Raw genomic sequence first — 12,622 nt, forward strand, 5'->3', positions numbered from 1 at the left:
TTGGAGGGAGGCGGGGGCAGGGATGAGGCCGGTTTCATTTGTAAGGAACCTCCTGAGCCTTTGTGGCCAGAACCCTGACAGACCCAGCGCACTGCCCAGGGCAGGAGACAGGACAGGAGAGACGTGGGTGATGGGTAATGAGGCCAACACCCCCGGTGGGATAAAGGGAAGCCTGCCTGATGTGTGAGCCGAGACAAGCCTTGGGTGCGGCCACACGGCACTTCCCAAGCACAGCCCGGGGAAGCCTCCAGGCCAGGGGAGGGTGTAGACGACGCAGCCCTAATCGTCCTTTGGGTCTGTTCTCGTTGCCATAAACCGCCCAGAAGATGCCTCCCTCCCGGGGAAGGCAGGACGGACTCTCTTCAGGCCGCGTGTTCAGAGGTGTCCCCTGGGAGCGGGAGCACCGTCCCCCTCCATGCTGAGCCCAGACCGCATTAACACGCCAGCTTCTTTCTTAGCTGTCCCCACTGGGAAGAAGGCGGCCGGTGTTCCTTGTTTCACAGTGTTTCTCGGAGACTGGCCAGCAGGGGGAGGGAGCCCCACAGGCTCTGAGCCCATCCCGACTCCCCCAAGCTCGCTCTCCGGCCGTCTCCAGACAGGACTTCATCTTGGAAAGTCACGCCTGTACATGTCTACGGTCTACACTTACGTGAAAGCGCGGTGTGTGCAGACAGGAGTGCCTGCGTCTAGGGTAACGCGGCCATCCTCCCCCTCCACTGCGCACTCTCTAGGGAACCACCTTCCGGGGTGTCAGAGCCCCCCCTTGGGCCCTAACTTCCGGCCAGGGCTCCGGGGCCACGGGACCAGCTCATTCCAATGGGCAGCAGGCTCTGCTCACCAGAAGGGGTGTCCGTGCCCACAGGGACCTGCAGTCCCCCCAGGGTACACCCCTACTGCACTCACAGGAGCCGTGGACTCAGGACTACGGCGGGTGCGTGTGGCTGCCCCTGCCCCCCATCCCCCGTTTCCTCACACCCCCTCCCCCTGAGGCTGGGGAAGGAAGTACACTGCCCGTGCCATTTCACAGATGAGGAAACTGAGGCTAAGTCTGGGGTCTCAGGCATCACAGCTGGGCTGGAGTCTGGCACTTGCTCCGGTGGCCATATGCCTGAGCCCCCCCACCGTGTGCCCCCTTGTCCCACCTCAGGAGTTGGGGACCCGTCCCTCAACTCGCTGGGGTCCATGAACCTGGCGCAGGCCCAGGCGTCCCGTGGCTCTGTCTGCTCCTGGAGGCCAGAGTCCGGTAAGGGAATGCCACAGCCCACTCCCCACCCCAACCTGTGTGCCCCAGAGAGGGTCAGCGCGGGGCAGGAGGGGCCCCAGCTGCACCGGTGCTCACCAGACCCCACATACGGTCCTGGAGCCTTTCTCCCACTGTGCTGGGGGAGGGGCACCTTGGGAGAGCAAAGCCAAGAACTCACGGCATGGAGCTCTGTGTGCTTAGCGGAAAACGCAGATCGATCGATGGGAGTCACCATCCCTGGGTTCCAAACTCTGGGTCTACAAAACTCAAAGGTTCAGAGAAAATAAACCTTTAAGGGGTGAAGAGGTGGGAGGGACGCTCTCTCTCGCAGGGGAGCATTCTGGAGAGTGGGGTGGACCTCTCTTCAACACTGACACCAGCCACTCTGGGGCGAGAAAGCGTGCCGTTCCCCCCCCCCCCCCCCCGCCCGCCCCAGGGCCCCAGTGTACGACCACCAGGGTCAGGCCAGGGTGTCAGGTCAGTCGCAGACTGCCGCGTCTCTCTCCCATAGGCCAAAGCACTTTAGCGCTTTAAGGCTAAAACAAAAACAAAAAAACAGAAACACCACCCATGTTTTTAATGTAATTAATCCTTTTCAAGCAGTATTAATGGATCTATTCCAATGATATTAACTTTTTTTGGTAATGTAATCTTGGGAAAACGTGTTATTTTTTTAGCTGTGTTTTGGTGGGAAGTTTTGTTTTTGTAACATAATAAAGCCAAGTTCCGAAGGCTTGTCTCTGAATAACTCCGCTAAGACAACAGCACGCACAAGCAGCAGCTCCTGAAGCCCCCACGCCAGGCTTGAGCGGCAACCCCCACCCCGCCCCGTCCAGGGTTTCTCCCGTGTTTTCAGTGGGAGGAGCCCGCGGGCGCCCTCCTCCCCAGGGCTATGTGCTCAGAGGTGTCCGAGGTCATACAAGAATGGCCTCAGGGCAAACACACGGCTCTGTCCTTGCAAAGCTGGTGAACCTCACAGGCCTGACTTGGGCCTCAGCCTGCCAACTGAGCCCTGGAAGAGCAGGCTCATCCGAGCTCCATGGGGGCCGAGAGGGGGGTCTGGACTTCAGAAAGGTCACGGGGCCCGGGTAGGTCACAAATTCCCTCCCAGCAAGCAGCCTGGAGTCGAGCACATTCACGTTTCTCTGCAAAACTTAGGAAAAGACGGCAGAGAGCTCACGTCTGTTCAACTGGGGCTGGGCCCACGCCGGCTTGTTTCCATGCTTCTAGTTCTCAGGTTTCTGCATTTCAGAACTCGAAGAGTCAGGGCGCTGCCCCAGCAGAATAGGGCTCTTGAATCTGTTCAACCTGGAGGGAGGTCCAAGTCTTTTTAGACCTCGGGCGGAAACGAAGCACAAGATAAAAGGGACAAAGGCCAGATAGAGCCATGCCCACAGTTCTCTGGCACACACCGAGGCAGGGACACCACATGCAGGCAAGTCAGGAGAGGCCAGGTGGGGCCAGGAGAAATCAGGTGAGGCCAGGAGAGGTCAGACGGGACCTGGAGAGGCCAGGGGGGGCCAGAAAAGGCCAGGTGGGGCCAGGAGAGGCCAGGTGGGGCCAGGAGAGGCCAGGTGGGGCCAGGAAAGGCCAGGGGAGGTCAGATGGGACCAGGAGAGGCCAGGTGGGGCCAGACGGGGCCAGGAGAGGCCAGACGGGACCTGGAGAGGCCAGGTGGGGCCAGGAGAGGCCAGATGGGACCTGGAGAGGCCAGGTGGGGCCAGGAGAGGCCAGACGGGACCTGGAGAGGCCAGGTGGGGCCAGGAGAGGCCAGGAGAGGTCAGACAGGACCTGGAGAGGCCAGGTGGGGCCAGGAGAGGCCAGGTAGGGCCAAGAGAGGCCAGGAGAGATCAGATGAGGCCAGGAGAGATCAGACGGGACCAGGAGAGGCCAGGTGGGGCTAGGTGTGGCAGCCTGGGCCCCAGCTACACCTTTCTGGTCGGGCCCATTCATTTCCTTTGAGCAAACCTGTTCATCCCTCTCCTCAGTTGTCATCTGTTCCAGGGCCCACTGTGGCGGGCTGAGCAGAACGTGCCCTCGTCCCATCACAGAGACAGGAATCCCAACACACCGACACCTCTGAACTGGAAGGGAAACAAGACTCAGGTTGTTTAAATAAAGGCAGCTTCTGAGGAGCCAACACAGCGCGACAGTTTCCCCACGAGGGCGCCTTTAATATCCTCGCTCAGAAACTTTTGAAAAGTAGGGTATGAGCGACGCGTCCAATTACTTTCAAACACATAAAACACCTCCAGTATGTCTGCGGTGTAATTTAAGAAGAGATCTGGGCTCCGAGCAGACCCGCCACTTTGCAAGGCTGTCTTGTCCCGGGAGCGTCCACACCACCCCTACGTAGCTGCGGAAAAGAGAAGAGAGGGCCTGCTTCTGAAGCATGTTCCCCGCCCCTCGGGAGGAAAACGGTGTCCATTCGCGCCCCCACCCCACCTCCAAAGGGAGCCTTTATTCAGGCAAGGATAGCAAACAGCAAAGTGGGCTTTCACATGGTGTCAGGATATTTCGTCCCATCTCCCAGGACAGTGCTGCACATTATCGTACGCAGACACACGTCTCCACGGGTTCTCCAAGACATCTGTCTGGTTTTTAGTATTTTTATTTGTTTAAGTTTATTTATTTCGAGAGACAGGGAGCAGGGGAGGGGTGGAGAGAGAGAATCCCAAGCAGGCTCCGCACAGTCAGCGCAGAGCCCGAAGCACAGATCCCGCGAACAGTGAGATCACGACCCGAGCCGAGATCAAGAGTCCGACGCTTAGCCGACTCAGCCCCCTAGGTGCCTCGACTGTTTGGTTTTTAAATACTGCTACCACTGCTCAAAACGCCCCAGTGAGACCTGCAGCCTGCCGCTTGCACGTGACATTTAGTTTCGAATATGCCCCACCAACCTCAGCTCTGCTTTCTAGAATCCACACTATCAACACCGGTCTACACCTCAGGCACAAGAGAATAACCGGAGAGAAAAAGGGCTTTGGCAAAACGAACTGCGAAAACGCTGGCAGCGAGCACGCCCGGCTTCTGGCTCTAACTTCCCGCCGGGCTCTGAGGAAGCACGCAGCCCCGGGTCAAGCCAGAGGACCACACAACGCCACAAACACAACCCTGGTAAGATTTTCAGAGTAATGATGTGCTGAGCTCCCTCAGTGATCACTGAGCTGACGGTGCCGGGTCTGGGCTGGCAGGGGGCCCGAGGGAGGTCCCGGGGACATGGCGACATGCTGGGGGCTGGTCACATAGGTTGTTCAGTTTTGCAAAAACGCGCTGAGCTCAGGCACCTGTGTACATGCCGTGTACCAATGAGTGTTCTCTATGTGTGTTATGCTTCAGTTACAAGGGTGCAAACTCTCCTAAGAAGGGAGCCACCGGGAAGACAGCACCATAGATCATCTAAAACTACAATCTGCCAGCTTGCCAAAAACCCACAAATTTTAAACCTTTACGAACATGCTTAGGTGATGAAAACAAGACTAGTACGTACTATAGCATTCGGCCGAACCCTTTCAGAACGCTGTTTGTGCGTTAACGAGTCAGGATTAAGCCTTCTTAACACGTTTTAGGAATGGATTTCCCATTAGGAGTAGTTAGGGACTTGGGAGAGTCAGGTGGGCAGGAACTACAGGCAAGCCTGGAGGCCGGGGCGCACCAGCCAGCTCCGGGTCAGCAGGCACCGGAGGGGCCCTGCCCCCCTGTGGCTGGCTGGGCTGCACCTGACACCGGCCGGGCTGCTGCCGTGGTGGCAGCGGGTCCGGATCGCTGTCACTCCCAGTGTTAGGCTCAGCTGCTGGAGATACCGCTACCTGACAAGGGCTCACGTCCCCCCGGCTGTGAGTTAGGGAGCAGGGCTCTGCGTTCAGAACACCTCAAATCCAACCACGGGGCCACTGTGGTCCGAGCCTAAACTACTGCAGTGCCCCAGCCCCCGCCCCGCGTCTCCCTGCCTCCTGCCCCTGGGCCGCTACCGTGGGGTCTTCCAAAGGGTGCAAGGACCTGCTGGAACAATGCTTGCAAAGCTCCAGCCGGGTCAGTCAGCCTTCCATGCGCCGCCCCCAGGGGCTTCCCAAGGACCGGGCTACGGAGCCCCACCCGAAGCCTCTGTGCCCACTGCTCTGACCTTGTTTCTGGCCCTCGCTACCAGCTCGCTGCACTCCTGCCAGCTCGGTGGCTTTGCTGTTCCTTGAACAAGCCACAGGGGGCCTACTTCAGGGCTTTAAGAGGGCTTAGTTTCCCCTCTGTGCAGATACCTGCACAGCCCGCTCACCCATTCGGGTGCCCGCCCCAGTGACCGGACCCTCTTCAGAAGCCTCCCCACCCTCCTCTTCCCCGCCCCGCGTGACTCGTCTTCGTGGAACCGAGTGGCGCCGACGTTCCATTGTACTCGTGTTTGTCCACCGAATTCAGCAGCTCAGAACGAGGACTCTGCTGCGCTGGGGGCCGTGTCTACAGCGCCCAGAGCGGTGCCAGCCCGGGCAGGTGGTAAGAGAACATCTGTATCCTGCTCTCGAGCCCCCGGCGCGCCCAACACTCCTTCGCGAAGGAGGAAGCCAGCGTGCTTGCAGCCATTCACCTCCGAAGGAGCGCTCGCGCTCGCGGCCACACCCCACCCCAAGTGGGCCGGGGCCGAGGCGGCCAGGGGACCCGGCCCCGAACGACCAGGCGTCAGGCCTCTGACGGAAGTGTTTGCTCGGCCAGCGTTGAGGGCACCGCCGGCCTCTTCACTTGGAGAGCAGGAAACACGGAAAGGGGGCCGGCAGGGCAGACGCGCCACGGCTGGTGGAGGAGCTGATGGCACGGGGAGGGGAGAAGATACCCAGCGCAGACGCCCGAGCGGCCGACGGGACGACCCCCACGACACGAGGTCGGAGTGGGGTGCGCGGGCCCCTCCTCAGGACCGGGTCCCAGCGCTACCCCGCCGCCAGCCAGAAGCGCGCTCTCCCGCGGGAAGTCGGCGCCCGGGCCCCCGGGGGCGGGAGGGAGGGGGTCGAAAAGCAGGGACTGCAAGGGCGCCCGCAGCCAGAGTGCGTCCGCCGGCGAACGCCCGTTGATTTAAGGCCTCTGAGAACCCCGCATCGACCCGGAACCGGAAGTGCGGGGAAGGTCAGCAGCAAGGTCTAGGCTTGAGGTGTGGCTCTGGACGCGGGGCGTGGCCGGAGCTGCTCTTGGCGGGGCGGGGCCCGGGCGGGGCGGGACAGAAGCACTCCTTGGAAGGACGTGGTTCCGGACGCGAGGCGGGGGAGGGGGGCGGGGGTTAGGATGGTGGGGCGGGGCTGGGGGGGGGGCCGGAGAGCCTGGAAGGGCGTGGTTCTGGACTCGGGGCGGGTTTTAGGATGGTGGGGCGGGGCTGGGGGCCGGAGCACCTCCTGGAAGGGCGTGGTTCTGGACTCAGGGCGGGCGGGGGCGGGGTTTATGATGGTGGGGCGGGGCTAGGGCGGAGCCCTGGGCTCGCGGCTGGGGGCCGGAGGGCGTCCTGGAAGGGCGACGTTCTGGACTCAGCAGTGGGCTCTGGGCGAGGGCGTGGAATGACGGCCACTGTCTTCAGGTCCCCGAGGCCCTCACCTTCTGGCGGTGGCTCTGTGCCTATTTCCCTGCGGAGCCTCTTCCCCCACGAGATTTCCTTGATCAGAGACAGGGTTTTTTCACATATTAATGTCTATCTTTGCAAAAATTGGCTTTCCAATTAAAATTTTTTTTAATAACCATAAATCATAGGGTTTGGGGGCACCTGAATTTTGCTCGGGTTTTGTTAACAGGGTCACTGAAAACCCCAGGGTGCGGGACTCCGGCACCTGCGCCAGCTGTGGGGTGTCTCACTAGCTGAGCAGGGCGCTCCTGGAAAATTGGCTGCTGCGGGAGACCCCGCCAGCGTCCTCTCGCTTCCAAGATCCATTATCTGGTGTCTCCCAGTCGGTTAGCCAACTCCCTCCGATTTTCGAGAAAATCTAGTCCTTTTCTTGCAAGGTGACTGTACCAGAAAGGTGACCGGTTTACGTGTTGGAATCACTGCCCCAAGATAAGTGTTCTATTTAATACTGACTTCTCTAATGATTGTCACCTTGGGTTAAAGGTTATTAAATAGGCTTGTTTTATAAGTTTCTATTTAGCTGCACAAGTAATCTGAAAGCATTTTGAGGTGGTGAATTTATTTTTTTAAATAAAAGTTTCTTGCAAAGATCATATCATGAATTTCCTTCAGCCCGCAAGAAAAGAAGTCATCCGACCTCCACTCCCACCCCACTAAAAGCTTGTATAACTGGGGTTTTGTCTCTGTGTCATTAAAGATGTCCTGAGGAGGGCTGGGAGACCATCAGCAGGAGCCAGGCTTCTCTCTCTCGTCTTGCTTTCTGTGTTTTTTCTTAAAGATGCAATTTTTAAGTAATGTCCACACCCAACGTGGGGTTCAAACTTGCAACCCTGAGGTCAAGAGTCCCACATTCCACTATGGAGCCAGCCGGGAGCCCCCCTTCTTGGTCTTTCTTGGCCAAATGGTTTCATTCTCAAGGCCAACTCCTGGTGTGGAACTTTGGACATCCATCTTTGCTTGAAAGATGGGAGAGTGGGGCGCCTGGGTGGTGCAGTCGGTTAAGCGTCCGACTTCAGCCAGGTCACGTTCTCGCGGTCTGTGAGTTCGAGCCCCGCGTCGGGCTCTGTGCTGACAGCTCGGAGCCTGGAACCTGCTTCAGATTCTGTGTCTCCCTCTCTCTCTCTGCCCCTCTCCTGCTCGTGCTCTGTCTCTCAATAATAAATACACGTTAAAAAAAATTTCTTTAAATGAATAAGCGTTGAAAAATAAATAAATAAATAAATAAATAGCAGGATACTGGATAAGCAGCCGTCCAGTTGGGATGTGATCCCATTTCTAGATTTTGAACTCAGGATGCCTTCCTGGGTCATATCTGAGTAACAGTAAAGGTGAAGACCGAGTGTCTCAGGATAAAGTGTAAGCTCCACAGGACCAGAGACCTCACTGCGCTGTCCCCAGCCCCTGAAACAAGCCCGACATTTTTCCTGGCTGTAAATATTTCCTGAATTGAAGTTTAAAATAAGCTGGAATGTCCTCCGCTTTTACTGCATTTTTCTTCAAAGTCCTTGAAGCCAGAAACGGTACTTCATTCAGCCAGACATTTGTCAGGCACCTGCTATGTACCAGGCACCTTCCTGAGGCCGGGGAATCAGGTCTGGAGAACTCCCTGAAATCACTACTGCTCGACCAAAGGCAGTTCTGATGGGTGGTGAATTGTGTCTCCCCCAAATTCGCATGCTGAAGTCCTGTGAACATGACCTTCTTAAGAAACAGGGCCAGTGCGGATGTATTTGGCTAAGATGAGGTATACCGGAATAGGGGGGCCCCCTCTTCCAAGATGGCCGGTGTGCTTATAAAAAGGGGAAATTTGGACACAGGCACACAGGGACAACGCCACGCAAAGATGAAGCAGAGGTGGGGAAGGTGCTTCTACAGCCACGGATCCCCAGAGGCTAGCTAGGGAAGAGGCTGGGAACAGAGTCTCCCTCCCGGTCCTTAGAAGGAGCCAGGTCTGTTGACGCCTTGATCTTGGACCTCAGAGGTGCGGGAGAACAACCCCGTGCTGTGAGCGCCCAGCCTACGGTGCTGTCATGGCGGCCCCAGGAAACCGGTACAGTGAAAGTCACCCTTGGGGATTCTGGCTGCATCCCCAAAGTTCTTACACCTTCCACAGAGGCACTCCCCAGCAAGAGGAGTCCAGGCCCCAAGAATCTGGCCTCCGCTGCTCTTTGAACAAGCCAAGGTCACTCCCACGTCCAGCTGATGAGTTGGTCTCTGCTGGCAATGCTGTTCCTCCCGATTTCCCGGTGGTGGACTCCTCGGCGTCTGGGCCCCGGCGTCACGGGGAACAGCCCACCTTCTCCAACCCGCCCACAGCACCTGCCATTACCGGCTCCCTCGACCCCCGCGCATCTCCATCAGAGCCCTTACCCCGAGCCAAAATGCTCCTGTGCGTCTGCACCTCGGTTTTTGTTGTTTCCTCTGCTGGAGCATAAAGAAACGGGAGAGCCAGGGTTGGGCTGCCGTCTTTCCATCCCAGGGCCCGGAAGCGCGTCAGGCTCGCAGGAGATGCTCAAACCACGCAGGGAGCCGGGCGGTACAGCGTACTCAGATTGCCTCCAACAGGTGCCTCAGGACCTTAGGGCACGTGGGCTTGCATTCGGCCCGTGACCACCCGGAGAATTCTTCTGGGTCCTTCCCAACCCCTTCTCATCCTGTCGCCTCTCCATCTGCTGGAGAAGGAGGGAATGGTCAGGGATGGTTAGAGGAGAAGAAAAGGACTCTTCCACACCTTTTAATAAGCGTTTGTCCAAGTTTATTTATTGTTAGAGAGAGAGACGGAGAGAGCGAGCGGGGGAGGGGCAGCACGGAGCCCGATGCAGGGCCGGAACTCACAAACCCTGGGATCGTGACCTGAGCCGAACCGACAGTCGGACGCCCAGGTGCCCCTCTTCCACACCTTTAAAAAGTTATTTGTTAGGGGCGCCTGGGTGGCGCAGTCGGTTAAGCGGCCGACTTCAGCCAGGTCACGATCTCGGGGTCCGTGAGTTCGAGCCCCGCGTCAGGCTCTGGGCTGACGGCTCGGAGCCTGGAGCCTGTTTCCGATTCTGTGTCTCCCTCTCTCTCTGCCCTTCCCCCGTTCATGCTCTGTCTCTCTCTGTCCCAAAAATAAATAAACGTTGAAAAAAAAAAAAGTTATTTGTTAAATAAAATTGGGGCAAAATATAAATAGCACAAAATTGACCACTTCAAACGTACCGCTCCGTGGCATTAGGGCACAACATTCCCCGTGTGGTGCCGCTGTCATCACCGTCCATCCCCAGGACACTTTCCGTCTTGCAGACTGAGACAAACTCTCCGCCCTAAACGCTAACCGCCATTCCCCCTCCCACCTTCGGTCTCGAGGAGTCTGACTCCTCTGTGTGCTGCGTGCGTGTGGCATCACACAGGGTTTGTCCTTTTGTGCCTGGCTTCTTTCACGAAGCATAATGTCCCCGGGGCCATCTGTGCTGTGGCAGCCATCAGGATGTCCTGCCTTCTCAGGGCTGAGTGAGATTCCATTCTGTGGATCTCCTCTATTGTGTTTCTCCATTCATCCGTTGATGGGCATTTGGGTTGCTCCTGCCTTTTGGCAACTGTCACTAATGCTGCTGTGAACGTGGGTGGGCAGACATCTTCTCTGCCTTTTTGTTAATTTTTTATATTTGTTTTTGAGAGAGAGACAGAGCACAAGCAGAGGAGGGGCAGAGAGAGAGGGAGACACAGAATCTGAAGCAGGCTCCAGGCTCCAAGCTGTCAGCACAGAGCCCGACACGGGGCTGAACCCATAACTGTGAGATCACAACCTGAGCCGAAGTTCGACGCCCAACCGCCTGGCCACCCAGGTGCCCCTGTTTCCCCTTTTTATAAGGACCCCAGTCAGATGGCTCAGAACCCACCCTCATGACCTCTGTAAAGACCCTATTTCCAAATCAGGCCACATCCTGAGATTCTGGGGGTTAGGACTTCAACAGACCTTTTTGGGGGGTAACGGTCGCTGTGTGTCCCCCCCCCCCCCACCGTTGCATTGCAGTGCACCAGGTGGTGTGCTTGGGCGGGGCGGGGGGGGGGGCCACACTTCCAGGCCAAAGCACTGCTAACCAGGGGCCCTCGGGGCTCCCACCTCCTGCCTCCGACACTGGTCACGGAGGTGGAGCCTTGTCAGCCTGGGTCCCTGACCAACAGACACTCTGTCCTCGACCCAACTTTAACGGGGCCCCTCTGAGCCCTCTTCTCGCCCCCGAGGCCCCCATCCTGGCCTCCCCCATCCATGTTTGGCCAAGTCAGTTTTAGCAAGAGTCCTGCAAGGCCAGTTTTCAGAGTCCCTGGCCCCTTGTCATCCAACCACACCCCTCTTCTTCCCCTCCCTGTGCGTGAGCCCTCGGCCTGCCCCCGGAGAGGAGCCCCCACTCCTGCTGCCCCGCTTAGCAAGGTCCATCCACGACCCCCTCAGGCTGCTCCTGGGCTGGGGGCCCCGCTCACCTGCCGCATTCAGAGTTGAGTTCAATCTCTCTCGCCTGCTCTACTCCTTGAATAAAGTCTTCCTTTCCGTCCTGACGAGGGTCGGAGGAATTTTTCTGCAACGTGGCCAGTGGTGCCCAGCGAGGCAGGCAGCAGGGTCCAGAAAAGCCGTGCTGTGCTCAGCCCCTGGGGCCCGGCTGGCCGCTGCCACGGCGTGCCACGGGCTGTCCCACGGACTCCGTGGTGCCCTTGGGGCCCAGGGCAGCCCCAAGTGAGAATAAGTGAGAATAAGTGAAGAGCCCAAATGCCAAAAAGACAGACAGAAAGGCAAAGTTAGAACTAATTTGCTTCTGAGCTCCTTGGCGTCCAAACTGCTGACGGTGAACAGCAGTGAAAGCGGAGGTCAGTGCCACATGTGATTCATTAGGCCCCTGTTTTGTCCCCCTTCCCAACTACCCAGCTGGGCCCGGTCCCTCTAGGACGGCAAACAGGGGGCAGCACTGAGGACGAAGGGAGTTAACGATGATCATAGTTAACAACAGGCCGTCCTCACTACGTGCCTCAGCTCTTTATCTACTTTTCCCGACTGAATCCTCACGCCGGCTCTGTGAGCTGGGGATTATCTTTACCCCCATTGTAGAGATGAGAAAACCGGCCCAGAGAGGGGACGTGGCTTCCCAGGGACCAGTCATAGGAGAATGTGGGTTCCCACCCAAACCAGACGGGGTTTCGTGCGCGAATGTGTGTACGCGGGTCTGTGCGCGTGTGGGTGTGCGCCGTGTACGTGAGTACGGGACCCGCGCCTGGACCGACGCCTGCAGGGAACACAGGGTGGCACTCGCGGTGTGATCTGGGGGTGCCTCGCACGCTCCTTGCTGCAGGCTGTGCTAACGGAGCCCCGCTCTCAGACAAGCGGTGCGGTGAGGGAGCAGGCTTGCATGGGCGGGGATGAATTTGGAGGGAGTGAGTGTAGATTAAGAGTCTGTCCCAAAAATTCGGGGGAGAGGGGCGCCTGGGTGGCTCAGTCGGTGAAGCGTCCGACTTCGGCTCAGGTCATGATCTCACAGTCGGTGAGTTCGAGCCCCGCGTCGGGCTCTGCGCTGACAGTGCAGAGCCTGCTTGGGATTCTCTCTCTCTCTCCCTGTCTCTCTCTCTGCCCCTCCCCACCTACCCCGCTGGTGCGCACGTGAGTGCTGTCACAGTAAACTTAAAGGCAGGGCACTGATGGGGGGCGAGGACAGAGACAAGAAGGGACAGGGCCGCCGGGGCCTCGGCCGCCTCTCCTGGGAACAGCTTCTGGGTCCCCTCGCGGGCAGGAAGTTAAGACGAATCACAGAAAATTAGGCCAA

Source organism: Prionailurus bengalensis, chromosome C1, assembly GCF_016509475.1.
Source record: "Prionailurus bengalensis isolate Pbe53 chromosome C1, Fcat_Pben_1.1_paternal_pri, whole genome shotgun sequence".
Lineage (NCBI taxonomy): Eukaryota > Metazoa > Chordata > Mammalia > Carnivora > Felidae > Prionailurus > Prionailurus bengalensis.